The sequence below is a fragment of the Pipra filicauda genome, unplaced genomic scaffold (assembly GCF_003945595.2).
Source record: "Pipra filicauda isolate LSUMZ 115617 unplaced genomic scaffold, ASM394559v2 scaffold58_size5111680_pilon, whole genome shotgun sequence".
Taxonomy (NCBI): Eukaryota; Metazoa; Chordata; class Aves; order Passeriformes; family Pipridae; genus Pipra; species Pipra filicauda.
The window spans coordinates 1,758,649-1,786,596 of NW_024104742.1; the positions used below are offsets into that span (position 1 = coordinate 1,758,649).

General features: G+C 41.9%; 1 protein-coding gene across 6 annotated transcripts in view; it reads right to left on the reverse strand.

The window, feature by feature from the left end:
- Positions 1 to 27,948, reverse strand: part of IL1RAPL2 (interleukin 1 receptor accessory protein like 2) — a 431,040-nt gene that overhangs the window by 372,130 nt on the left and 30,962 nt on the right. For 2 of the 6 annotated variants that reach the window (XM_039387783.1, XM_027716576.2), the window contains 2 exons: positions 11,305 to 11,385; positions 1,176 to 1,298 (listed from right to left, as the gene is read on the reverse strand). The gene's annotated coding sequence lies outside the window, so the exon portion shown is untranslated. Of the gene's footprint in view, positions 1 to 1,175; positions 1,299 to 3,540; positions 3,563 to 3,855; positions 4,027 to 4,450; positions 4,584 to 11,304; positions 11,386 to 27,948 lie in introns of those variants that run through there. The other 4 variants (XM_039387784.1, XM_027716579.2, XM_039387786.1 and 1 more) reach the window with 4 other exon arrangements.

Below are 27,948 nucleotides of genomic sequence, written 5' to 3' on the forward strand. Positions count from 1 at the left end.
GTTTTGCATTTCTGTCCTGCTCAGATTATCATATTTCAGGCCACAGAACAGAGCAAATCATAACTATAAAGGGAAGGGTACAACAAATAGTCTGAAACTGTAGATTGATGGCAGAAAACACAGATTACTTCTCTAGACAGAAGCTACACATATTTGGGGTAGCTTGTACTTAGCTGAATAATGGATTTTCCAGGTCAGCTGACAAAAAGAAAAGAAAAATGTTGTTTCAGTTGAAAGCAAAATGGAGTTTCAGGGCAGGGGAGAAATGTGGTAAAAATAATAATGATCAACTTTGAGTGTTGTCTCATCCCCTTGTTCACAGATGGATAAATCGTGTATTAAACCCACATACCTGGATGACATTGTGAACAGGTGTCTCTTTCTTAAGTTGACCGGCACTGTTACTAAAATGTAAAGTTCAAGGTTAAATTCTTGAGTCTGATTCTTCCGCTTTTTGAAAAGATAACTGGGCTTCAACTCAAGCAGAAGCACTGGGCTGGCCTGCCATGCAGAAAAGGAGGACTTTGCTGTTCCCACTTACGCCTGCACAAGGGTCCTCACTGGCTCTGCTGCAGCCGCTGCCGGGGCTGCCAGGGAGTGTGGAGGAGCCAAGGCTGTTAAATGACCCGTGGTGCGGAGCCACAGCGGCACAGCTCCCGGCTGGGGGAGCTCATGCCAAGCTCCAGGTGGGCAGGGCTGGAGGGGGGAGCTGCAGCACATCCCTCCGAGGCCAGAGCCACGGCAAAGAGGCTCATGTGCCAGGACCCTTTCTCAAGCCCTCGCTTCACCTCCAGGGCAAACGCAGCCAAGAAGATCCTCTAGCTTTTATGCAATGTTGTATTTGGCAGAAAAGACGTCCCTTTGTTTTTCTGAGGTGTACATACATGAAATACTTCTGGCAAGAAAAAGGTACTCTGCACTTACACACCCGCACATCCACCCCCTCACCTGGCAGGCTGCTCCAGCGCGACCTGTTCAAGTGGTCCTCCAATTTATCACATCAGTAATTCAATTCTGATGTCAATGTTTCAAGGTCTCTTTAAGCATCAGTGAGCACAACCCATAAATGAGATGAGATTAAAAAAAAAAAAAAAAAAAAAAAAAAAAAAAGAGTCTAACATATTGGTAGCAGTCAACAAAGCAAAGACATGCTAAAATACTTTTTCCAGCTTTACCTGTTTTAATGCCTGGTAATAAACACTTTTCGGGACATTTGTTTCCAGGCTTTGTCATCCTCTGTTGTCCATGCATTCAAAGGCACTGAATTCCCCTCTCACTGAATTCCCTTCCCAGTACATCTGCGAAGAGAAACATTTATGGAAATAAAGGGATATAATTTAATTTCAGACTCAAAGACTAAACAGTGGCATTAGGGGTTTTTTCACCACGCCTGAGCCAGTCCTGCCCTCCAAGCTGTCGGTGAGTTCATTTCCTCAAAAGCCATGAGTGCTATCAAAGCAAAAAAAAATCCAAAACAAGCTAACAGCTTCAAAACCACATTTGATTGCCAATGCTTTTGGCTTGTGATAACACGGTAATATTCTAAAATTGGTTTGAACTTCTGTAAGGAGCTGTATGCTGTATTTCAGAATTGAAGGTTTCTTACCTATGTAAAAATGCCAGTACCTGGAAATATCAAACATATTAGAGTTATACCCTGTCTTAAAGGAAACAGGGCAAGCATGCTGAAACTACTTGCTTAATTTATGTTTTGAGTATTAATATTCCTTAATAGAAAACAAGTGGAAGACAAGTGCACAGATATCTCCAGGCAGGCATATACTACTCATGGTCTTCAGCCTCCGTCTCCATCAAACCTCCAGTGTCCAGCTTCCATTGAACTGCCTAAGGCCAGGGGCACCTCTTTCAAAATAAAGAAAAACACTATTTGGAAATCAGTGTAGAGTACCACTTGCAAAAGCAGAGCAGACATATCAGTTGACTTGGAATTTAAGCTCCACAGCTTTGGAGCAGGCACATCAGAGGCAGACTTGGCCCAAGTAAAAGAATCACAGCATTGACCTCAAGCACTTCATAAGATCCAAGGAAACATCTCTTGTGGTGTAAACCCTACAGTCCAAAACCTTCTGAGAGGGAGACACACCCCAAGACTCAAGAAAAGGGCCAAGGCAACAGAGCTCTTTGCTGAGCTAGGGAACAGCACGAAGAAGAGTCAAACAGCAGTGAAGTGGTGGGGTGATGGAGACATGATAAAAACAACTGAAAAGTGGTGCACAGATTGGAGAAAACCTGGTCAGCATCTCTCATGAGATCCCCCATGAGAGGGGGAGTGGAAGCAGATTAGGTGTAAAATTGAGTGAAAATCATGCTTTTTGGGAAGGATTCTGGTCACCAGCATACTTAGAGAGCCCCAAAGAGGTTCTTCATTAAAAGCCCTCAGGTTGCAGGAGCTGCTCAAATGCCCCACCTCATGCAACAAACCCAACAACACTTCTCTGGAGGGGTGAAAACAGACTTGGTCAAACACTGAACTCTGCAAACACCAAGGGAAACACAGAGAGCGCATCCTGGGGGAGATAAGAAGGGTGCTGAGAAAAGGGCCATAAAAGCACCATAATCTGAGTAGAGATGCTGTGAGGAAGACTCAGTTTAAAGACTACTTCAAGAATGTATTTAAGAGCACCAGTCTGACTTGAAAGCTACAGATAATTGATTGACAGCTTTCTGAAGTACATTTAAAGTCTAGTACCCTTCCTAAATTTTTGTGTTCAATCCCTAGACTCAGTGCTTCAGAATGGCAAATGCTTTTCCTATTGAGGGTTCCCTGGGGGTTACTGTCATTTCTCCATTCCCAAGAGAAGGATTCAGACTGTGTCGTGGTCTCTGCAGGGATCAGAGACCACTGAATCATGTCCTCCCTGAAGTAATTAGAACCAGAAAAATATATTAGAAATAACACTTTCTACAGTGAAAAGGGAAGACAATTCTTAAGCAATCCTCAGATTTACAGGAGTGACTTTTCCACTGCTCCTCTGACAGAGCTTGCCATTCCTTCCTCTGCCTTATTATCCCCACAAATCTAGTGCAGCTCAGGCAGCAGAAGTAATCCACGAAGGGTGATGAACGCAATATGTGATGTCCCCAAAAAGTTCTCAAATCAAGGTTTCTTAAAAATAAAAATTATAGAGCAAAAATCAATGTTCAAGGGCAGTCAATCAGATGTCTGAATTATGTCCTGCCTTTAAAATATACAGCAGATAACAGTTTTTAAATGGTCCCTGTAAAAGCTACTCTGCGTGCTGTACCTTGACATTAAGTCCCCACTAAAGTACTTACCTTCAGGATTCTCCCCATTTATAGGTCTTTTATTCTGCTTCAAACTAATCAAAGCAGCTGCTCCAGAATGTAAAAAGAAAAAAAAAAAAAAGGCAAATGGATGATTTACTGCTAGACTCTCAGTGAGGAAAAGGGCACACACCCATCACTGCAGGCAAGGAACAAGCAAGCAAAGAAAAATGATTTGAAGCAACACAGGGGAGGCAAGAGGGAAAGGGTGTGGGCTGGGCAGAGAGCTAGTACCTGATAGCTCCTTAATGTGTGTACAAGGCCAGTCTGACATCAGGGAGGCTGTCACAGGATTGCAACGGGATTATGGCATACATATACAGGCAAAAGAGGCCATTAGCTTCAAAGAACCACTTATTTATCCCTTCCAGTAAAAAGCAGCAGGTCCCGAGCTCACAAAGTGTGTAGGCACATGCTGAGCTTTGTCCATTGTGGATCCAGACCAAAGTGTCAGAAGAACCTCAAAAAACAGCACAAAGTTTCTTCTAGTTCCAAAGATTTCCTTAATGGTTGCCTCAGGATTTGGATAAGAGTTTAATTTTTACTGACCCGTTCCTTTACAGAATTTTCCACGTAGCTGTCATTCTGCACACCCAGAGCTGAGGCTATTCCTTCTTCTCTCTTCTCATTAGTGGGCATCTGTGGGTAGGTTGAAAACAGTTTGCTTTTGCCTGTTACATGAAGATCTCTTCGATTTTTTCCCAGGAATTTCACTCTGGGTAGGCTCTTTGTTCTTGCCTGAACCTGACAGCTGATCACTAGCCCATTTTGAACACGTGACCACTGGAGAGCTGGGCCATTTCTGAATAAAATTGACTCTGAGAACCACTTTAGCAAATAGCAGTACCTTTAAGTCTTACCTATGCCTTTATAGGTCAGAAGTAACTATTCAGATGAGAGGTTGCGCCTTGGTTATTTATAAAAGTGAAGTTTTGAGCCACTGGGTCAGCAGCAAACAAAGTAGTAAAAAAGAAATCTGGCTAGAGAAAACTATCCTGGAGTGCTGCTGTGAGCCCGGCTCAGGCAGGGGTTGAAACTCCTGGAGCACCATTTCACTCTGCTCAGGGACAACACTGCAGCTTCAAAGTGTCCTGTGGACGTGCACACCCAGCCTGCAGCAAACACAAAGCACACGAAGGCTCACCCTCACAAAGGCTGCCAAGGGCAGGGGCCTCTCAGGTCACTCCTACAGTCTTTTCCAGGGTGACTTATTCACCCTCCACTCACTGTCCAGCCCGGATTGAGATGGCTACAAACACTGCTGGGCCCCTGCTCTGGAGATGTCTTGTCCAACACTGGCAGATCAGCCTGCTGAGGAAAAGCAGATTTGGTCCCTGAGCATGTCACCTCATGTTTTGCAGTAGGAAATTTAGATTGCACATATCTAATTAATGGAAAACAGAGATAAACAAGCAGATTGTTTACTTCAATTATATGCACAGTGCCTGCAGGGTTACCATTTAAAAACACAAAGAAAGATAACAGTCAAAATGGGTAAAAAGATGCAGACAGGAGTACACAATCTGCAGCTTACCTTGATGACGACTAACACCTCTCCACCAACTGTGAAATGAGGGAGGTTTTTCTTGGCAAATAAGTATAACACAAAATTTTTCAGCCATCTGTAAATAACATTTACCTGGTGCAGCTTTACATAATTAAATGACTTCCTTATGAGTATTGCACAGACCCATCTGCATAGAGAGGGAATAGCTCGTTTAAAATAAAGACAGAGAAGGAAGAAAAGCAGAAGCTCTCCATTAATTTATTTAAATTTCTCCCAGAGGCAATTTTTCCAGAATCACCCAAATTTCATGAAGTCAAGCATATGCTTTCCTTGCAGCTTAACTTACTGAAAGAAGCATTACCTGGACAAACAATCCTCTCTCTAAGCAGCTTAACAAGTTTGTGTAAATGTTTGAGCTGCTTTAAAGAAGCAAGAAAGTCATTTCATATCCTATTCAGAAAGATAAACAATTTTCTTGTTATTTTCAGTCCTGCCACTATTTGCACTACCAGATGGATTAGGTGAATACCCTGTGGGATGGCTTTTTTGGGTGACATGACTCATGTGTAGCAAAAGGTTCAAAACTGGGAATGAGAAGTGGTTTTCAATTCAGTCTTTTTAATAATTAGGTCCTTTGAATGACTTAATTTGTATTTAGTAAGAATGTTAGTGAGACTGATGATCAAAATCCATTGTTCAGCTGCATTTGAAAATTAAAACAGCCAACAATGCCAGCACACTGAACTCCCCTCTTGCTCCCCTGTGTAAACCAGCTGATTGCAAAACAAACACCTGAGTTATTTCTGCTGCCTTCTGTATTCAATAGATGCCCGTGTTCGGTGCTGAGCAGGATTGGTTGAGATATTTGGCATTTTACCTTCCTCCTCTTCATCTGGTTCTTTCATTTTCCTAAGCACATGTGGGAGTATATGCCCCTTACAAAAGAAAATAAAAAACTACAAAAAGATAAAATAACTTGCAGTTCAAAGGTCTCAGTGGGCCTGAAGGCATCTCATTGACCAACACTTAGCTCTATAATAGCTTTAGAAGTAAGGACTCCACCGGTATTGCAGTTAGAGCTCTTCACTCAAAATTAACTGGAAGACCAGGTTCTTTACTGGTTTAGACGTGGATTTCAGTGACTGCATCAGAAACCTCCAGCAACAGAAAGGATTCTGTTTAATTGCATCCATCCAAAACCTGTCTCAGAAAACAAACTAGCCCAGCCATTCCTGTGAAGCTCTGCAGTGATCAATGATCATCATCACCTCAGGTTTAATTGTATTAGTGGGATGAAGTTAAATAAACTGCTAGTTTACAGTGAGTATCTCTGGATCATTATTTGCATCTTCTCAGGCACAAAGACACTGTGTGACTGGAAATAATTCAGTACCAAACACTCCAGGGAAAAATTCTCCAGATGTGGTAATGGTTCTGACAACCAGCATGAGGAGGTTTCTGACCCGCAGAAGGAAGTTTTAAGAATAAGGTTTAGGTAAGCACAATCTCCTCTGATAAAAAGAGTAAAACACTTGTTATATCAGAACAAAACAGGGAGCTTGCTTTCTCAAGCTAGCTGATTCAAAGGAAAAGTTAAAAAACAACTGTGAATTCAGTATTTTTGAGCCTGCACAGTCATTTCAGAACACATGGTTCAAGAAGCCTTATCTGCCTTTACCCTGCTTAGGCCCCGTTTTTCTTGGTATAGTCTTCATAAGATTTTTGAAGGAAGTTGCTTACTTCTGCTTCTGAAACACAGCCACCTCTGAAGTCTAGCTAAAACATGAAGTTAAATTGCTTTTAAATTAACTGAATAGATCTAATAAGTGTGGCATGTAAAATTCTCACCAGTTTTGTATTTAAGTGTATCTCATAACAACACACCATCTTGTGGAATTGAGATTTACAGGTTAAGTTTTGCACTGCATAAAAATAACTCATTTATCTATTTCAAGCTTGTCACCTTCGAGTTTCATTGGGCATCTCTTTCATATACTGTAAACACTCCGTGAGGAATAACCCTGCTGACCCTCCCTGTGCCATTCATTATTATACATCCTCCCATCACACTCTTGTTTATTAGTCTGCCCTGAGAATTAAGTAGATTTTATCTTGCCTAATATTGTCTCAAATCAAAGCCCCCTTATGCCTGTAATTATTTCAGCTGCCCTTTCCTGCCCCCTTTCACTTTCAGTTCTAGCCTTATTTGAAAGAAGATGATTTTGCATCTGTTTCTCCAGCTGTAAATGATCAGTAATAAGAAGGCTGGAAACAGGAATACAGTAAGCAGGGAGGCTGCCATGTTATTAATATTTATTTCATGTTGGTTTCTAGAGGCATCAGCTGAGCCAGAGTTGTATTTTGATAAGCTGCATAGCCATGTAGTACATGACAGTCCTGGCCCAAAGGATTGCATGATGAGGGATTCAGGGATCTTAGAGAGGGAGAATTCATACTGCAAGTTTACTTGTCTAATGCAAACTCATTGCCTTTTGACTTCCCAGCAGAGGCAGCCTGTGCTCAGTCAGAGCATGGTGCATGTTTGATAATGAGAGCACTTACATTTTATCCTCTACAAAGGGAGCTGGTCCCTGCTGCCACAGATTCCTGTGCAACATTTACCACAAAGCTACAAACAAACCCTTCACAGCATCTGCAACATGGTCAGAAAATAGGCCATCATATACCAGAGCACTACACTGCTGGCAGCAGGGAGGCATAGAAAAGCTCGGTACTCCAGGGAGCAACCTGCCTGCTGGGCAGTCATGGAGAGGACAAGCACAGACCCCATACTCACATGTATCTGTCACTTCAAAGCATGAAGCATTTCACTGACCAAAATCACTGCAATCCAGGCCCTGGGGAGAATCTTAGGTATTAAATGGCCTATTCCCAGAAAATTAAAGTGCTTATATTGGTGATGGCATCAAGGAGAGAACATTTCAGACTCATCAAGCAAACAAATAAAAGACCTAAACCTCACTTATAACATAGAAATCAAAGCACCTAAGTGACTTGGACACAACAACCTGATCCTCACAACCTCTGCTGCTTTCTGCAGCCACCAGCCATGTACCAGCGCCAGGACAAGCCATTTCAGTGCCTGAGTTCATCCCTCTCCTCCCACCTGGCAGACAGTTTCTGCTCTGCATCCTCCCAGCCACTACCTCCTAAACAAGCCCCTTTGGCCTGTGCCATGGGGCTGCCTCCTGCTCACCTCCCTGCTCCAAGCTGGAGAGTCTGCAAGAGCCCCTGGAAGTTTGCCTGCACTTCTCTGCTGGGGACAGTTTGCTGTGAAATGGCCCTGTTACAACAGGAAAAGGCAGGATGTTTGCTATATAGGCATAAAGGTGTCTCTGCAACAGCTCTGCTCACTGTGTACGTGACCTTTTTAGCAAGGAGAACAGGACAAGGTCAAAAGGAGCACTTCAAAGTAGACAAACAGCTTCACTATGAACGAGCACCAGTCCCATGAGCACTCTCGTCCTTAGAGTACACTTAGGGAAACATAAAAGCATCCAGAGTAAAAGAGCAGAAACAGTGATGGAGGAGCTCCTTGAGGCATTAAAGGACAGTAGTCAGACCTTGACAATTTGTCATAAATTAAAGGCATGGTGTTAGAACTAGTCACTTAACCGAGATGTAGGAAAGAATATTTTTACCAGTTCCCACAAGCTCACATCTTACACCCAATTTTCTTTGATGATTAGGGAAAAGGTTTTACCTTGCTTGCTAGATAGGTCAGCTGTCCACAATGATTTCAGCTGCAACAATGCCCAGGTTAGTCGAGGATCCTTCCCTTTCTAATTATTTTTCTAATTTTGGGCAGGTCACTCTCCTTCACCTGCCTGAATTATACCACAGGCATATTTTTTAATTGTGTAATAGTGGGGGGTTCTAACACACAATAAGAACTGGAACACAGGGGACTGCAAAGCTGCAGGTTCCTGCAATGTTTCAGGATGAACAGAGCTTAATATGGTTTTAACACAATTACCCCATTATAAATTTGTCTGATTCCTGGCCTTGCACTTGCATTTCCCATGATGAAATCAAATCCATCAGACACACCATGAAAAGCAGTAGTAGGGGGTATATTTATCAATTTCAAAATGGATCATAAACTTTAAAAATCCCAACTTACTGTCAACTCTGGGAGATAGAAAGGATAGAGAAACAGCTGAATAGAAGCACTGCTTAGCCATGAAGAAGACACGGCACTGCAGTTAATTCTGGTTTAGAATAAATGCATTAAACATTTATTTCACCAAATGTTAGTTTAAAGCAATCATTACAATCAGTTTTCTCTCTGTCCACTGGAGATCAGTTATTCATTCAAAGTTGATGAAGCTTTCCTAATTTCAACATCATTATTCTAAGCTCACGTAACAGAAGCCATTATATTTTAGATTCATGTTGCTTAATCTATTTCTCATATTTTCTATCTCCTGTATCAAACCTTTATACTGATCAAAACGTTTCATTTTAAAATGAGTCTCCTAATGACCCTCCTCTGGAAATATATGTACAGCATGTACAAGGAGGAAAAGTCAGCTTAGAGCAATACACACAGATTGATTATTTCTGAGCCAGATCATTTCTGCTCTTTTCTTTTCCTTCAGACTTTGTTTAACTAGTCATTCATCATAGCATTTTTGTGCTTCCTTATTTTTCAAGCTATTCATTTTCCCTCCTAGCTGAAGGTGAGGATGTGGGCCCACATTTCTACACAATTCTCTTATCCCCAAAGTATAACTCCAAAAGGAACTGGAAGTTGGTCTATCCCTTGCTGGTGCCTGGTGGCACCACTGAAGGCCAAGAGTCTGGGGGTCAGCTTGGCTGGCTGTTGGTCCCACACTTTCTTGCCAGCACGGAGGCAGAGGCACAGAGCATCCCAGGTGCTGGCTGGGCTTTTCAGAGGACAAGCACAGGATGGGCAAGCTCAGGCACTGGTCTCTGCTGTTGCCCAGCACTGAACTAACTGCATGACAGCAGGGATGATATCTTAGTTAACACTAACTTCTGAAAAGGGCAACTGAAGCCTTTACCTCTTGAAATACATTATTATACAGTAATTAACATACAGATCTTATCAGATTAGGACTAAGAAAATTGCTGCCATCTACTGCTGGAAAGAAATATGTGAATACTGAAAGCCTCTCCCAAAAACAAGTTATGAACTACAATTACCTCAAGGAAGTTTATTTCAAGTGCCAGCCTAGCTCTGAAAAGGGGGGTTGTCACACACAAACAAAAGGGATGTGACCCTGCAGTTTGGTGGTCAGAGTGTCAGGCTGGGCAGACATAGTGTTCTTCTTGCTCTGTAAGCAAACATCTCTCTTTAACAGAGGAAGAAAAACAGTAAGGCTATCAGGCCTCTTTCACACTACACTGTGCAGAGCTGTACTTTAAATACATCTTCTGATGTCTGAACAACAACTAGTTGTGACACACAGACATTCCTCATCAAAGGAATAATGACTTAAACCTTGGGAAGATATTTTACTTTGGATTCCCCATTTGCTTGAAGCGTATGAGGTATTTTTCTCCCTCTTCCGAGTTCAGCTTTACTAGTTTATAACTACACAAATGAATTGGAGGGGACGAGGCTGTCTTGCATATGTCACTGCTGGTTGGGGGAGGTTAATCCAGTAAAGATGCTACATTGTCAGGGATTCATAGACAAACTTTATACTGGTCTGCAGGCAGGTGTTCCTCGTGAGAAGACAGTTCTTAAAAGCAGAAGACATAAGAGTCTGGAATAAGTTCATACTCATTCAAAGTTTTAGGGACAGAGCAAGAGTCCACAGATAGGAATTTCCCCATCCTGTTCCCATTAGATGTCCTTGTGCTTCCTTAGCCATAGTCACTCTCAAACTCATACTGATGTTTTGCACCAACAGTGTATTTCCCCTCCAAAGCATTTGCTTCAACGGCCTCTCAGTTCGTGCAGCACTGGTGGCTCTGGGGATTTTATTTCCTTGCACTCCTAGGAAAGCAATATGACTCCATCAGCCTCCCTCACTCTCTCTAGCATGCTGCTTCTTTAAAGGCTAATTTTTCCACTTAATTTTCAAGCATATCATTGTCTTCACTGCACATGCCCAGCAGCCTCAGGAATCCTGCTGGCTCTGCTCAGCCAAATGTCCTCTGCCTAATTATGTATGCTTCGCCCTGCTCATGGTTTTGCTCAAAGATAACCATTTCAGGACTTCCTCCTCCTTTCTGAGACAATTAACAAAAAATTATACGAGAGGACAGAGAAATATCTTTGTTAGATGATGAAATCCATGTTGGTCCAATTCCATTAAACAAACCATTGTTTTGTCTGCTTTTCCAGGAAATCCAGTGGATGAATTACTTTTGCCTTAGGTGAGTTCCACTGGGTTTAATATTTGCCTAGTTTCCTCACACTATTCTTTCTCCATGGTGAAGAGAGCAAGCAGCATGTTTTAACTTTCCTCTAGGACAAGCAGCACGTTTTAACCTACCTTTGCTGAGCACCAGGACACATGACTGCAGCAGAGCATCTCTGACAGCAGTTTTCACAAAGTCACACCCAAGTCTTTGTCCTACAGAAAAAAAACATCATGTCAAGTTTGCTAAGTCCAGCTTTGCAGCAGCCTCCCCAGAGCTGCCACTGCTGTTCAGCTCCCCTGTGAGCACAGAGGTGCCACCACCCATCTGCATCTGTGACAGCCCTGGTAGTTCACAAGGAGGGGACAGGCTGACAGATGGGAATGAGACTGCATCAGACCTATTTGAACTACAAATCATTTCCCATTTCCTCTTAATTCTCAGAACCATATCACTTTGTCTTGGACACAAAGCAGCTGAGAAACAGCACTTAGACCTCAGCCTAGACCTTAGAGCAGCAGTAATTAAGAGGGTGGACAGCAATAATTTTCTTGAGTAGCACTCTCTCCTGTACACACATCACGCACTGCATGTTGATTCATGTTAGCAATTAAGGCCTACTCTTCAATCTCAAACAGTTTCACTATATAGCTAAGAGTCAAAAGTATCTAAACCGCCCAAAGCAGTCTCTCCATTCCCCACCACTGGGGCAAAAAAAGGTTGGAAGAATTAAAAAAAAAAAAAAGAAAAACCACACACCTTCTAATATATATTTCTACAAATTTAGACAAAACTAGGCTCACAAACAAGTGTCAGAGACAGCAGCCACCATGCACAGGCACACTGCCCTGGACCAACATGCTCTTCTGAGCCCCTCTTCTCCGGGCTCTCTCCGGTGCCTGACACAAGGCAACTAAGTCAGTGTAGTTCATGTTTAGGAAGGGACAGGTAATTGCCCCTCACCCAAAAATACAGTGTTCACACAGGGGCACCACAGACTGAACAGACACCTGCCATCTGCAATTTCCTCCAGACACTCCTAAGCATGGGGGCTTAGGGCTGGGCATTGCAGCACCATCCAGCTGCAGCTGGGGACAGAAAATAGGATGTGGTAAGGTTTGCCTTTCCATTTTCCTACACCACAGACACTCCAAAAGGTGACTGGGGGTGCTGGTCAACAGCCAGCTGAACATGAGTCAGCAGTGGGCCCAGGTGGCCAAGAAGGCCAATGGCATCCTGGCCTGGATCAGAAGTAATGTGGCCAGCAGGACCAGGGCAGTGACCGTCCCCCTGTGCTGGGCACTGCTGAGGCCACACCTCAAATCCTGGGTTCAGTTTTGGGCCCCTCACGACAAAAAAGTCATTGAGGGGCTGGAACAGGTCCAGAGAAGGGCAACAGAGCTGAGGAAGGGTCTGGAGCACAAGTCTGATGAGAAGTGACTGAGGGAGCTGGGAGTGTTTAGCCTGGAGAAAAGGAGGCTCAGAGGGGACCTTATCACTCTCTACAAGTACCTGAAAGGAGGTTGTAACCAAGTGTGGATCGGTCTCTCCTCCCAGGTAATAAGCAATAGGACAAGAAGAAATAGCCTCAAGTTGTGTGAGGGGAGGTTTAGATTGGATATTAGAAAAAAATTTCTTCACGGAAAAGAGAAGACTTGAAAGAGGCTGCCCAGGGTAGTGGTTGAGTCACCAGCCCTGGTGGTATTTGAAAGACATGTAGATGTGGGGCTTGGGCACATGGTTTAGTGGTGGGCTTGGCAGTGTTACATTAATGCCTAGACTCCATTATCTTTAAGGTATTTTCCAACCTAAACAATTCTATGATTCTGTGTTTCTGTCAGATAACTTACCTGGGATGATTCAATGCAAGACAGCTGTTTCCAGGAAAAAGTCAGTCCAGTCAAGCCAGCTGGAAGTGCTGCCAGTGTCAGCTAAACCACAGCTTTGGCAGCAAATTGTTCCACGCAACGAGTAAACCTTCCACCTCACTTATGAGCTTGTACTCACAGCACTAAAGAAACTGGTTAGGTGAGCAATCCCTGCTGTGCAGCTAGTAAAGAGATGAGCAGCTAACAATCTGTCCCAGTAAACACAGATTTAAGTATGTATTTAACAGCTTTCCTGAACCAAGATTCTGACACGTTTAAAGGGGAAAAAAGAGTGGTTTTTATTTGTATTTTCCTGACATAACCAGGTGCCTGAATAATGTTTTCCCAGTAGGAGGAAACCAGAGAAAGCTTTTTTCCCTCCTAGGAAAAGAGTCAACAGTCTTTCAGTGACACAGAAATCAGCCTAACAGAAGCATTTATGTCAGGTTATCCTACAAGGAGCTTTTCAGCCGTATTATCCAGAGAAAAACATCTGTACAGTATTTGCCTGCCAGGAAAAAAGTCTCTATTGCATTTTCCCAAAGGAAAAATTTTTATAACCTTTTGCTGACAGGGAAGTAATAATTATCCACATAGAAGCATACCATTAGAGTTCCCTTGACAAGGACTGACTGATTTACTCATATGTATTTGCCATGGGAGGAAAAAAACGTGATGAACAAAATGCTGGTAGGTTTCTTTTGCTAACAGAGCTACAACAGAAGGGGAAAAAACCCAAACCACGAGCTGCAGTGGCAATAGAGTACCTGAAAGCACAAATACCACAGCAAAAGAAAGAACCACAGGACAACAGAGATGCTGTCAGGGACTGAGCAAGCCCAACCAAAGATGTGCTCAACTGCAGCACTGAGGTGAGCACCTCACACCACTCGGAAAGCAGCCTCGAGTTTATTAATGCCCTGTCTCCTCTGCCAGCCAGGATTCTTGGGGGAATGTGCAAAGGGTGGAGGAGAGGGAAAACAAGAGAAAAACCTGCAAAGTTATTCTCCAAGCACTGCTGTGGCATCCTTCCCATTGATCTCCCTTTCAAGTGATCTTAAGAAGCTGACATGGTGCCAGAAATTACAAAACACAGTTTAACATACTCATTAGTCTGAAAACAGGAGAATGCCACAACTAATCACAAGGCTACCACTGCGGTGAGATGAAAGCAAAAACAGATTTTTCTTTTAACACTGGGGTTTTTTTTGTTTCCTTGTCTAGTTATTTTCATATGAGTCCTGCTATGTGAATCAAGACCTCTAGTCCCATAGCTCTTTTATAAAAAGACAGTGTTACAGTTTTATAGGTTCCTCTTGGATGAACATCACTCCTCCTTTTTTCACCTTCCCTATGGATGTCCATTTCTCCTGGCCTTTGTCACTGTTGGATATTCTCACTGGTCAGGGTTTGCATGGATGGGAGAATAATTTATATCACACTGATGTCTTTAGAGGCTCCACACAAAATTTTGAAACCAACTACTTCCAAACCCCCCTGGGTAGAGAAGCAATCAGGAAAACTTCTCTCCATGTCCACAGTGGTGCTAAACATTGTCTTCCTGCTTTTGCAATGTTGTGTCCAGCCTGTGCTTTCATTCCCAGTGCCCAGGGAGCTAATTCTCTAGCTCTGGTGTAATGAAAGTGATTGATATCCCTCTGGTTATGGCACTGGGGAATAAACCACGACACATGCAACTCAACTGCTACTGCCCCGATGGCCAGCCAACCAGGGTTGAACCAAAACAGGCACTAAGAAAAGGACAATAGAGATCTGTGTCTAGTTCTCCTAGAAGATATAGGCAAGGACAACCAAGTGCTGAGACACTAGTCCTGGGGGGAATGGCCAGGCTCTTGAGGTCCTTGCTGTTACACTGTCCTGAGCCCTCTCCTGGAATCAAGAGCATTGCCTCAATAAGGATGGTAGAATCAGGCTTGAAATTTCCATGAGAACATGATCATAATACTTGGCAGAATAATGTCTCTTGGCTCCACTAGATTATTTATATCCTTGATTTCTGCTAAGTCTTGTCAAATGGGTATAGATTTATTATTTTAATTATCTCAAGCTTGTAGAGATTTAAACATCTGTTATAGGTGTTCAATAAGTATTAGAACAGCAATCAATTTTTTTCTTAAACAGAGGAGTGATTCATGGTGCTCTGTGAATAGATAAACTCACTATAGTCAATACCAGAAAGATACTTTGAAAGAAAGCAGGAGGCTTTTTTAATTAGCTTCTGGCTAATTCTATTTAGGAAGTCTAGATGAAACACAACATTTAGGAACACTTAAAGTCATTTAATTACAGGATTTGGTGTGCTCTCCTCAGATCTTTCACTGCCAAAGCAGCAGTGTTTTCTTTGTTTTGCAGCAGTTTATGGATTACCCATACAACTTATGTTGAACATCCTCTGTCCCACAGGGCTTTCCTGCTTACATAATAGATTTATCAGTTAGCAGTGATGGACCATCGGAAGAGTTCAGCCCAGAGCTTTTCTTGATGTGATTTGCATCCCCCTTGGGCATCACTTAACATCCATAAAAATCAAAAAGAGGAGACTTCCAGGTTTGACTTGGCACAAAGGGCTCCGTTAAAACAGCATGTCTTGTGGAGACCACAGATAGCTCTTGGAGTATCAGCCTTTGTGTCTAGCATCTATCCTGAGGTGAGTGTTCATGTCTAGAGTGACAGATACTCCTGTGCAAAAAAAAAACCTTTAAGAGGAATCTATCCATGCTGCATCCTACCAGCACAGCATAGATGGAGTTAAAGAGAAAAATGTCCCTCTTAAAATATTTTGAAGCACTGTCCTGGAAAGGAAAGAGAATAGGTCTTTGAAGACAGAAAGGCGTCTTTTCATGCAGAACAATAAAGTACCACAACAATAATAGATGCTTATCCATTCTTCCCCTGTCTGACCTTGAAAAATTTCAAGTATCAGAGAGGTGGAAGTTGAATCAACTAAGAAAGAGCAGAATGCACTGAAAGATAATAATAGTCTTTTTATCAAGTTTTGTAAGAGAAAGAGACCTGCCTCAATATGTGAGAGAGAGAGAGAGAGATATTCTGCAACCTTCACAGTAAAATCTTGCCCTTATGGAATAGTACACAGGAAAATTCAGCTTTAATTTTGAGAAATAAAGGAATTTACTCTAATTGCTATAGATCTCAAATCCATGAGACCAAAGACACAGGTGATCTAAAATCCCTAGGGAATTAACAGCTCTTTGTGCCAGCCCTTGATGCTGCCTACCTGTAAGAGAGAGAGCATCTCAGCACAGCAGTTGTACCTTTCTAGAGTCAAACCTGACTCAAGGCTCCAAAAACGTTAAGCCTGTGATTAAATCTGCTAGATGAGGAGCCAACACAAAGCTTGTTATTACTTTGCTTACTGTGGGCAGTCATAAATTAATTTTCATGTGAGATTTAAGCTAAGAAGGAGTAGAAATTGGTAGATAGGTGTGTATCGTATGAAAAGGAGGCAGCAGGAAAATGAGACATGGAGCTGTTTATGGGAGAAATGGATGAATGGAGCATTGAGGTGCATCAAGTTAATGAGACAAAGCCAGATGTCTAAACAGAGAAGGGTTTTACCAGGACATCTGAAAGATGCAGTCAGCAAAAAAAAATACTATAGATCTGATTGCTGCTCCCCAACTGAAACCAGACAGGTTTTAGCTCAAACTATCCCCAAAAGCAATGATAGGAATAATGTTCTCTCCTTCACAACAGATTTTATCTGTTCCCAAACCTCAAAGTCAATCCCTTCTGAACTGACACACAAAGCCAATATTTTTAGGAATGAGAATACAGACGAAAAACCAAAGGCCAGCTACCAGTCTTAATAAATTCACCATCAGTTCCAAGAAAGCCTTTGGCTATGTATTGAATGGCTGAAAATTAATATACTGGATTTGTCAATCGGTAGAAATTTAATACTGGATGTAAACCTCTGTTGCACAGAGTTACTGATACAATGCAGGTGCTGGTTTCACCCCACATCAGTGACATTCCCATGGGCTTCAGACACTTTGGATGAAACAAGACTTATTATAGCACTCTGGGAAAGGAGTGAGGAAAAAACTTGCTTCCTGTCACTCTTGACATTCATTCCACAGCTGTAGCCAGGGCTCCCTGTATTTCTGGTGCCAAATCTTGGTCATATTTTCCAAACCACCAAGTTACTAGAATTTGGTCCAGAAGAAAAGGTATGGCTCCAAGGAAAAAATACAAAGCAAAGGACATGTTTTCAGTGCTAGAAGCATAAGAGGAGAGCTAAAATTCCACTTCTCTTAACTTCTATTAGTTTTTCCTAATTACATATGATGCTCTGGGCACAGGAGCACAGAACCTTCATTTTTTTAAAAACTCAGACTGTCTTTGCAGTTTTGACTGGCAGTTTTGAAAAATATTACAAGGCTGAGTAAATGTAACATAGCTCATTGAAGAAAATAAAAGGATCATTTTGCTATTGGTTTTTCTTTAAAAAAAAAGTTAGGGGTTTTTTCTTTTTTCTTTTTTTCAACTGAACCTAATTCTTCTAATTCAGGGTCATAAAATCTAGTGGAAAAAAAAAGAATTGTAAATTACCAAAGGCAAGAAACAAACTTTATACTTAGCTATACTGGTTATAGCAATTTCCACAGTAATTACGCTATGCACATCATCTAATAACTTGTCTAGAGTAAATTCTCTACTTCATTTTAGTACAAACTTAGGAACATATATTTAGGAAGTTATAAGACGAAAACTATTGCCTTGGGGAGTCACACTTGCTATGTGTTCTAAATTCTAAAACAATACTTCTAAGAAAGTAGATTTTCTTTTATGAGCAACATTATTAATTGAGAGCAGGAAGCAAAACATGAATTTTTTTATTAGTCTCATCTCCTAAGAAGAGGCAGGCAACTCTTTGTGCCCTCTGTCCACCCACACCCAGGAATTACGGAATTTGTTGACCAGTTTAAAGTCAGCAAAAAGAAGATCATTCAGAAAGATGCTGAGTTCCTATAAGTTTGACAAGCGTAAGAGTCACACTAAGACACACAAAGGAAAAAGGGAAGCAAACTTCACTAAATAAGAAAAGATAATGCATTTGGGGGGCAAACCCCCTCCTATTCCTAACCTCTAATGATCTCTGTTGCTTAATGTAATTCAGATTAACAGTCAACCCAACACAAACATTTGTTCACTGTAGCCATCTTTGCATCTGGTAAAGGATCTTGGTCATTTCCATAGGAGCTGAGTTTATTTAGTGCCTCCTTGTTTGCAGTGCCCGCAGTGGATCCTACAGTGGGGAAACCTCCCGTTCTGCCAAGTGAATGAGGCATTGAAGTAACTAAGTTATACTGAAATGCAAGCTAATTAGTAATGAATTAAGTTTGTGAGCTCTGACTGTTGTGTAGCACCTCTTAATTTCAACGCACTTTCAACAGATTTGTCAACACTTTCTCCATTTCTAGAGGAAAAAAAACCCTTAAATAAAGTGAAAATTGTGTAGGCTTATGAGGAAACAAAGCTAGTCAAAAGGCACAGAGAGCTACTCCCCCCCCTTGGTAGTGCTAATGTTCGGTAACATTATTATGTTATTAAAACATATTCTGATATATTACTTACACAAACATGCAGCTGCCTGACATTTTAAATTATTAGCAGAAAGGACTTGTGGTAGCATAAGGCTCAATCCTGACAGATTTCCAGATCTCCCTGTGACATTAAAAGGTGTTGGAGCTGCATAAGGAATGAAAGACCAAGGGAGCATTAGCTTTGTCTGTAGGATCTCAAAACACTTTATACCATAAATAAGTCTGAGAACAAGTCCATGCCATGGGTTCAGCCCTGTCAAAATGCGACAAAAGCCTCACTGGACTATTTGTCCTGATTACTTATCTGTTTTCCCAAGTCCTTTTTGTCTTCAGTCTCCATTCTTTGAAAAAGGGAAACAGTCTCTAAAGACTGGTGGGAAAGAATGATGAGCACCAACCACAAGTGAGTAACATTTCCACTATGCACATGATGCACCTATGCAGCAGTTGTTCCATGTTTCTGCCTTTTGCTATGAAAAACAGAAAACAGATCAGCATTCAAGAAGCTGCCTGAAGCATTGGAAACCCATCTTGAAGTTTATCATGGCAGGGATTCAGACCTGAACCTGCTGCCTTCCAGCCAAGCACCACAGGTTCACTGGCCGCCCAGAGATGAACTTCCATATTCATGCTGTGGTCCTGAATAATCTTCCCCTGCAAGCACCTGTAAGAGATCTTAAGATCTATGCATTTGTACAAAGCAGGCCATCAGATCCAGAATGTGGTGCCTGACTACATCCTGCATTCCCAAACTCCTTCCACTATAAGCAGGGATGGGACCAACTGCTTTGCTGTGACCCTACGGAATATTACAGAGCTTGACTCATTCCTAAATAAAAATGACTCAAGGGTGGCATTTCTTCAGCATCAGATGTCACTAGTGAACCTAAGAAATCTTTCAATAAGAAGCAAAGCCCCATTGTGTCAGGTGCAGCTCCAGTACAGGGGACAGCATCTGCAGGGGAAAGTCAACAGGCTCAGCAGGTGAAGCCAACAGGAGCTACAATGAGAAATAGCAGAGCAGTGGTGAGTAACACCCTTAGGGTTGCAGAAAAGCTGGATACAGAACCCAGGTGTCCTGGCTCCCAGCCCTTTGCTTACAGCACCACATCACTATGCCAGGCACAGATGCTGCAGTTTGAAGCCTATCAGTCTTTATGTCAGGTGTTACCTCAACTAACACAAAGTAAAGCTGTAACTTTTAATTCTTCCAAATTTCTGTACTTTTTTTTGACCCTGTCAGTCATCTTACAAAGCAGTCCACAAACACTACTGCATTGGGCTCTTTCTATTTGCTCCTTTTCTCAGAGCTTTTACCTCATCTTGTTTTCCTGCATATAAACAAACGTCATCCAATTACAGGTAAATATAAAAACATAGACATGTAGCAGTTTTGTTATACCTCTTCTATCACTCACAGCCTTGGGCTATCCATCGCGGATCATGCTAGATTGTTTCACACTCAGATAATTAAATTTAGTTCAAAACAGTCCTCACAGCAAAACATGACTTTGAAAAATCAGTCAGTACACTGTTGTCAGGAAGCTTACCCTAACTAACTTCTACTTCCAAGCTGATTCCAAAACTCTCTCTTGCCTCTGACAGCTGGCTGTGCATAAGAGGAAACCAGCATCCAGAGAACATGGCTAAAATCAGAGAGCAAGGTTAAGAGGAAAAACAGCAGGGAGAAAAGATCACAGTTTAACATCCTAGTCTTCAAAGGCACTGCTGAGTTACAGGAGGTCTGTAAATGCTCTCAGGTGCTCTCTGAGAGAATAGGTCACTGAGAGGTAAGGGAGAGGATGAAAACCCGATGAAAGATCAGCAAAACGAAGGAGGGCTGTAATTTGCCCTAAAAGGGGAGCTCTGAGTTTGATGAAGCTGCCGGGGCAGACACTACCACCCATCAGAACTTTTCTTCTTCCCTGTGGAGAAAGAGCAGATTTTTAAAAGCTCCACAATCTTCAAAGATTGTCTCATAATAAGGCTCAACGATATCTGGTGCACGGCAAGAAAGCAAGAGTTAACGTTGCCACAGTAACCTCCATCTGAGATGTTATGGCAGGGATTTTTCACAGGAGCTTGAGAGAGGAGGGGGACCAAATCACACAGATAAAAAGCAAGAGGAACTGAGTGCCTCCCACCTCCCAGCTTTCCCTGAGGGAGGAATCCAATTAACCATCCATAAGAGGTTCATCTGGTCTTACTCTTTGAAGAGACCCAACCAACTATGTCTTGACCTGAATCCTGCAATGACTCTCCTGGTGGAAGGAACAGCTGAGGGTGCTCTGAAATCCACATGCATTTTTCTTCTGCTCCAGACTTTGCAAGACATGACTGCAAAATCATATTTCTTCAAAAAATGGACACAGCCCAAACTCTCGGGTGGGGGTATGGCACAGGGCCACAGCTGAAGGAGACCTGTTATTCCTCAATATTTTAGGGTCTTTAGAAAGACCATGATTATTTTATGGCCAGACACAAGACTTGCCAAGCTTCTTCCTCTCTTTGCTGGCTACTGTATGGCTGACTCTGAGCAGGATCTTAATGAACTACAGAAACTCATTCCATCCCTCTTTCTCTAGAAATTCACTATACAATTGAATAAATAGAAATCCAATTTAATTAGCTCTTCTTCCCACCCTACTATTGCTTCTTTCTTACTCTTTTCCCAACCCTTTTCATTTTAATTAGGTAATTTTAATTCTGATGTAGAAAATGGGTGTGAGGCTCACAGAGAGGGATTGTGATGGAAACATGCTCAGGTGACATGGAAGCTCTCTGAGACTCTTTTGCATTCCACTAGAAGGTAAAAATGCAACAGAGACACCTACATGCTCCATATATTCCCAGGCTGAGACCTGCAGAGCACAAACTCCTTCCCCACTGACCTTGTGTAGATGAGATGCCAGAGCATGTAGCAACTCAGGCAAGTTAAGGGTTTATTTCAAGTGTATTCAGTGGTCTGTGAAGACCTTGTTCCTTACTGACCTGTGGGACCTCAGAGCCTCCCACCACTTTATAATGGGCAAGAGGAAGGTAAGACTCTGGGAAATGTGGGAACAACATGCAAGATCAAGACTTAAAGTGATCATAAAAGCTAAATCAGATGAACACACCCGTGCAAGAACATTTGCTTTATTCCGGGCCTGCAGCTCAGTACCTTCCCAACAGCACTACATTAACTTATTGTAGCCAACATTAAAGAAAATCCAAAGACAGGTTTTTTCTGACAAAATACTATTACCACACTTTACTAAACAAAGACCCAACTGCACATCCCCAAGACCTCTCCCTGCTCAAGGGGTCTGGATACAAACGAGGGCTTATGATGAAGTCCCACACATCTACACAGGCACCATCATTCTCTGTTTTGATATTCCAGCAAATGTTCTTCCCCTAAAATGCAGGAAAGACACATGGTGAGGAGTTTGTATAGAGCATATGGTGCTGAAATAGCAAGCTGATAAGTCTTTAACAGCTTTTGACAGTGGTAAAAGATCAATTATTGCACCATAAATATTAAAAAGTTCCTCCAGCCTTTTGCTGTAATGAATGTATATTTAAAAATCAGTGTTTCCCTTTAGTAGCAGCCAAATTGCCTCAGAATCTCAAAGTTATGCAGCCCCACAAAGTTAAATTAAACGCTCGACTGCTGTACGTTCGCATCTCCAGCTGTCAAAGAACAAGCCCAGCAAGTGTAGCACAAACTCCTGAAGACACTGAAGCTGCAGGCACCCTGAAAATGGCCCTTGACCCTTTGTTAAAACTAAAGAGTAAAATGGAATTGCCATTGCTTTCTTTTCCCTTCCCTACAAATGGAAGGGTTTACAGCGAAAATAACCAAAGATGGCTCTGAAAAATATTATATAAAGAGAGGTTGATCTCCCAGATTGACTGCTGAGCCACCTGAGATGCATAAGGTTTTATTCTCCAAATTTCTTGACCCCCGAGATTTCTGCCTTGGATTAATATACATGTGTATATACTTGTTTGTGTGTGTGTGCATACACAGACTCACATTCCTACTGGCCTTATTAATCATGAAACAAACTGAGAGCTCCATTTCAACAGTTCCCTGTGTCGAGTCACCGAGGTTAAACAACAACGATACAGGTTTGCTACTGAAATTGAGACTATATATGGCATTCTTCATGGAGATTTGATGACAGAACACCACATAATGACCTGGGGTCCAGTTCAAAGCAGCACATCTAGAGCTAAACTGTCCTATTTATGGTTCTGAAATTATTCATATGTATCCAATCTTATTACTTAAGGGTAACTTACTCCAGTAGCACATCAACTTCCTCCTCTGGAAAGCTTCCCATCCAAGGGAAGGTATCTTAGCATGCTTTGAGATTTAAAATGTGCCTGTCTTTGCTGACTACTGTAGGTAGGGCTGTTAGAAAATGTATGCATTATTTATACCAGTGGGATCATACACTGATAGCAGTGAAGGTCAGGGCCTTGTTGTGCATCAACAGACAGACACTCACTTGCCATGTGAACAGACAAAACCAACAGAGAGAGGGAAAAGGACACAAAGAGTAATGAATGCCAAAGTTCCAGCATGGCACTAATGAAAAGCAGAGGGGAGTTTCCTTGGTCCTGCCAGGCCAAATCACTGCCCTGCTTCTCACTCATTTCAAACCCACCCATATTTGACTCCCTATGATCCAGACTCCCAACATGTCCTGAGGGCATGGCCAACCTTACTTAGAGCAAACCATCCCAGGCACAGGTGTTGTTTCAGTGGAACATTTCTATCCACATCAGTGCTCTATATATGTCTATAAAAGTGCTATGGTTTAATTAAAGCCAAGTAGGCCAAATAAAAATATTGTATTAATAATAAAGAAAAGAAGCTTAGGTCAAATCTGGCATGGAATGGTGTGGAATAGCACCTCCACATATAAAATGTCAAGTGTGTCACCGATCCATACCTCTCTCACATGGGAATCACCTGTTTGCCTCTTGTGATGGTTCTAGCTGGAAAGACACACCTTGTCTCCAGGTCTTGTCCCATTCCCTTTTCCACCTATACCTTCCTACTTCACCCTAATTGAAACTGTTCAGTTTCTGCCACATCCAAGATTCAATCAGCTGGATTGTTTTAACTTGGATGAATACATTTGGCTTTCACTTTACTGTGTCATTTTGAGCACAGATCATTAGATAGCACAAACACAATAGCTGTTATTGGCCTTTGCATCTTATCACTTAATGGCAGCCTTGTCCAGCAGTCTTAAGTGCTCTCCTTTCTCAGCAGTTGGGCTTATCTTGGTTGCAAATCTCAAGTTAGATCTGTCTGCTCTGATCCTTAACTCTGCAGCCTTCTGCTCTGACCTTCAGGTCAGACCTGAGCCAAGGTTCAGGTATGTCCCAGCAGACTGTGATGATAAGAAATCAGTACTATATTGAATATAGTTCTGTTTTTCTATATTGTTTTGGTGGTTGCTTTTGTAAGGCTGACTCCAGCAGATGTATGCCCACTGTAGTGTTTAGAAGGACAAAGAGTTTACTAACGGGGGACACACTGTTACTCGCTATAGTTTCTGAACTTATTCGGGGTTCAGACCAGAAAGCAAATGCAGCAGCATCTCCAATGCATGAAAATACCAATGATAGCAAGGAGCACATCCAAGGACATGGCTGCAAACTTCTTCACAGATCGAGCAACATCTGTTCAGCAAGAGCTACCAGAACTCACCAAAGCAAACTGCCATGTCCTATGGCAAGTGTCCATCTTTCATGGCAGGGCAGTGGGAAATCTTGCCATTTCTAGTCTTTTCCCAGCCTCCCAACCACACTAGAGGATTATCTAGACAAAGCTCCAGACGAATACCTCTTACACCTTGAACACTGCCAACCTCTGGCACTGGCTCAAAGAGGAAACAGAAGTGAAGTAATAGGTCTTACAGTGACTCAAAATGTTCTGTGCAGCTATGTAACTTCCTAGAAATACTCAGGGCTGAAACTGCTGGAAGTGGTTTTCTGTTGAAAAACACTGCTTTGATCAAGATAATTTATGTAATATCAATTGTGGCATAATACCAACTTTAGCAAACTGGAACAAATATGAAAAAATCCCCCTTTTTATTTAGAAGTATTAATTCTCCATTTCATATAATTTACAGTATTCACAAAGTCATCACTTCCAGAATATGATGTGTCATAGTAAATGACGTATTTTGATTTCACACCTTAAATCAGCAGCAGCAATTTTGAGCCACCTTGTCACGATTACAATGTTCCTCCTGGGAAGAGGAGGACTGACACAATTAGTGAAGCATTAGTAGTGACTATTAAAAATGTGTCAGGTAACATTGTCTAACAAATAACAAAAGTAAAAAGGAAAACAAAATAATTTCCAAAATAATATCTTATAACTGTCTTTCAATTATTTTATTTTTTTTTAGTGCCTCTGGCATGCACTGCAGGTCGGGCAGTTGATGGTGCATGGTGGCAGTTGGGGATGGGGAATATGATTTAAGGTTGGCAAGGGAATCCTTCAGTAACTTATGACAATTAAAGTGAACTTGCCATTATCTGCCAACCTGTGAACAGTTTCCCTGCTTTTTATCATTGGCAGGAATGTTTCTCATTAAAGATTGAAGATCATAATTTTTATATTCCAAATCAAACCAACCAGCCAAAGTAATTAACATTGCATGAGCCAGAAGTAATCAAGCATCACTTCAGGATGTTTTCTGGGTGTTTTTGTTGGTTTGAGGTTTGGTTTTGGTTTGTTGTTTTTCTTCTTAAATTAGCTTTGCAAGCGTGTTCAGGAAAGTAAGGAATTAATATCCCTGCTTGGACCAGTCAGGTGAAGTGCAGCACCTGCCTGTTCAGAGATTTTACTCTCAATTGCAGGGCTACAGTTCTTGACCTTCCCTTTAGCTCCATCTGCAATGTGCCAGACTGCACATTTCAGATGGGCACAAGTGGAGATGATAATGCCATGGACACCCAGCAAGGTCAGGGCAGCACCTACATAAATGGAAACATAACTGTGTGTACCACAGCCCTTCATTCTTGACAGAACCTAAAATGTCAGTGGAAACGTCTGAGTAAATAATACAAAGCACAGAAGATGAAGCTGAGGCTGAGATGAGATGGGATTTCAAAGAACAAGGTCTACGGGAAAGAAAGTTTCCCCAAAGTAGAATAGGTTAAAAAGCAATTCTAACCTAATACAAGTCCTAGAAATGGCACACAATGAGGTAGACAGAAACTTCCTGTAGAAACAAACCTCACCCAAAATACCCTATTATCAATGAAAAAGCACGTTTTTCAAAACAGGTTTGATTGACTTTGGACAACCCAAAGAGAAGATCCAGTGATTAAAGAGAGGCTGCAGTGAAGTGCAGAGGTACAAGGAATTTGCTCAGTGTAGTCGGGGCCACAGAAGCCAAGGACCATGGCAAGCCAAGGTGACACTGTGTGCACACAGAGGATGGGTCTACATTCAGCAAACCACTGAATGACAAACAGGAAAGACCAGAGCCAGCAAGAGCAGCACAGTGAGCAAACAAGGGGAGGGAGGGAAGCAGGGGAGAAGACCAAGCAGGGCAGCCTCAGCCAGCAGTGGCACTGCTTTGACACCTGCCGGGCAGACACCCAGGAACCTGCAGGGCTCACAGCTCACAGCACACAGCATGGAACAAGCCCCATAGCATCAGCCCCCCAGCTACTCCTGCCTGTCTCACGGCTTCTGTCACAGTGGTGATGCTGAGACAGAACTGCATTTTGCCCAAAAGCTGTGTGGGCCAAGGGGAGTGAATTTACAATGACATATTTCAGTATTTACAAAATTTTGCCAGGATATCCAGTTCAGAGGAAGTGTCAAAATATTTGGTAGCAGTCTGATTCAAACTGACACAAAATATAATTTAAAAAAAAAAAAAGTTATTTTACAATATGGAAAATCTGCCTTTTGGCCAGCTCCAACTGATAGCCCAGGGTCAGCTCAAAAAAAAAAACTAGGTGTGTGTTTCTTCCTTTTATTTTTCCCTTGTTACATTGCACAACTGTAAGAACAAGAGGATGACTCGCCTGTTAGATATGGCTAATATGACTCTGTCTCCCATTTTCAATCTGCAGAATTACCAGTCAATCTGTCAAATTCTTTTCTAACATCATTGCAGGAAATGCAAATGTTTCACATTTATTTTCTAGTTTTACAGCAGCTAGGCTACCTTTAGAGATTTATGTCTTGCTTTCATGCTTTGCAGCACTCCTTGAAACATTAGTAATATCATCTAGGCAGGAGCAATAAAATGCCAGGACCCTTTACCACAAGCAATGCTGCATGACACCAAATCAAGTTTCTCAAGTGAAATATAGATTGAAGAAAGAAGTGGCATGAGGAGCAGAATCAAATTCATCTCAGTTATGCTTATGCCACTGATGTCAATATATTACATCCCTACCAGGCTAAAGCAAGTGTTTCTTCTGAAAGATGCAAGAGTACAAGTACGGCTTTGAATCTGAAACTAGACTGACACAGGGGTCTGCATCTATTTTTAACATTACATAGTCTTATACTTTTTAACTCTGAATCAGCCTTTTTAATGAAAAAAAAAATCTATCCTGTCTGTTCAAAGTCATCTAAAAGATTTAATAAGACTGTAGGAAATATGTATAGAGGAGGAATAACAGACTGATTTTAATCTTGCTATTAGTCAATGAAAAGATTCTAGATGAAAGACTGCAAATAACCTAATAGACTTTTCAGTCTCTGTCTCCAATTCCCCGGATCTTGTAGGAGAATTAAATGTGAATTACAGCTTTAGTTGGATGCTCCACTAGATATTTATTTTCCAGACACTGTTGAAAAGAAACATTTATTTCAGCAGACTTTACTTCCGTGGAATTCTGAGCACCAAGTTGCCCCAAGAAAAGACCTTCTCCTCACTCAACCTAAGACATTTCACGTCATTCTGACAGTACTAAGAGCACTTAAATACGAACATACTTTGTAGCCTCTGACATGCTGTCAAAGAAGGGGAAAATACTTTAGTGCAATTGAGAATTGAATTCACAGCGTATTAAAATAAACAAGAATGAAATCAAACTGCCATCAGAAGAATGACTTACATGGAATCCACCCAAGGGTACTGAGGGAGCTGGCAGCTGAGCTCTCCCAGACACCTTCTATCATTTACCAGCAGTCCCAGCTAACCAGGGAGGTCCCAGCTGACTAGAGGTTAGCAAATGTGGCACTCATCTACAAGAAGGGCTGGAAAGAAGACCCAGTGAACTACAGGCCTGTCAGTCTGACCTTGACAGGTCAGATGTGAACAAGGGGACCGAAAGC